This window comes from Octodon degus, unplaced genomic scaffold (genome assembly GCF_000260255.1).
Source record: "Octodon degus isolate 3935 unplaced genomic scaffold, OctDeg1.0 scaffold03379, whole genome shotgun sequence".
In the NCBI taxonomy this organism is placed as follows: Eukaryota; Metazoa; Chordata; class Mammalia; order Rodentia; family Octodontidae; genus Octodon; species Octodon degus.
The window spans coordinates 1-593 of NW_004527955.1; the positions used below are offsets into that span (position 1 = coordinate 1).

The window sequence follows — 593 nt, forward strand, 5'->3', positions numbered from 1 at the left end:
TTTTTTTTTTTCTTAAGACAAAAATGTTAATGTACGAATTGTTTCTTTCTAAACTAAAACCTCAGTATTCAGGTTTAATTGCACTACTGGGACTTTGGGATAAATAAGTGGGTTTTGGGTTGTAGCTTGGGCAGTCTTTTTTGTATCAGGAATCAAACCCATCCCTTAAAGGCTCAGTGTGCTTACTTCAGCAGCACATATACTAAAATTGAAACAATACAGAGAAGATTTGCATGGCCCCTGCGCAAGGATGACGTGCAAATTCATGAAGCGTTCCACATTTGTGTTTGTTCCAAACAAAAAAAAAGGTAATAAATGAAAATAAGAGACAAGAAAAAAATTCATAGGACTGTCCTGCTAAAATGTTGTATATGGTTAGAATTTCTGTGTAAAAATATGTAATTGTTTATTTCTATTTTTTACTATTTTTTATTTTTTCCCATTCTGTAGGGATTTAAAGTTTAGCATAGCAATGATTTTTGGAAAGTGTCTGTTCCGTGATATGTCTAAGGCATTTGATATTCCGACAGAAAGGGATGTTAAGCTCGACTGTCTATGTTATAGGGTAATAATATCATTAAGCTTCTCTTCTG

General features: G+C 33.1%; 1 non-coding gene across 1 annotated transcript; it reads left to right on the forward strand.

Annotated features, from left to right (window-relative positions):
• The first annotated feature begins 178 nt into the window (after positions 1–178).
• On the forward strand, positions 179–285 carry LOC111814949. Its single transcript, XR_002819795.1, has one exon. It is a non-coding gene; the product is annotated as a U6 spliceosomal RNA (small nuclear RNA).
• Positions 286–593: the final 308 nt, after the last annotated feature.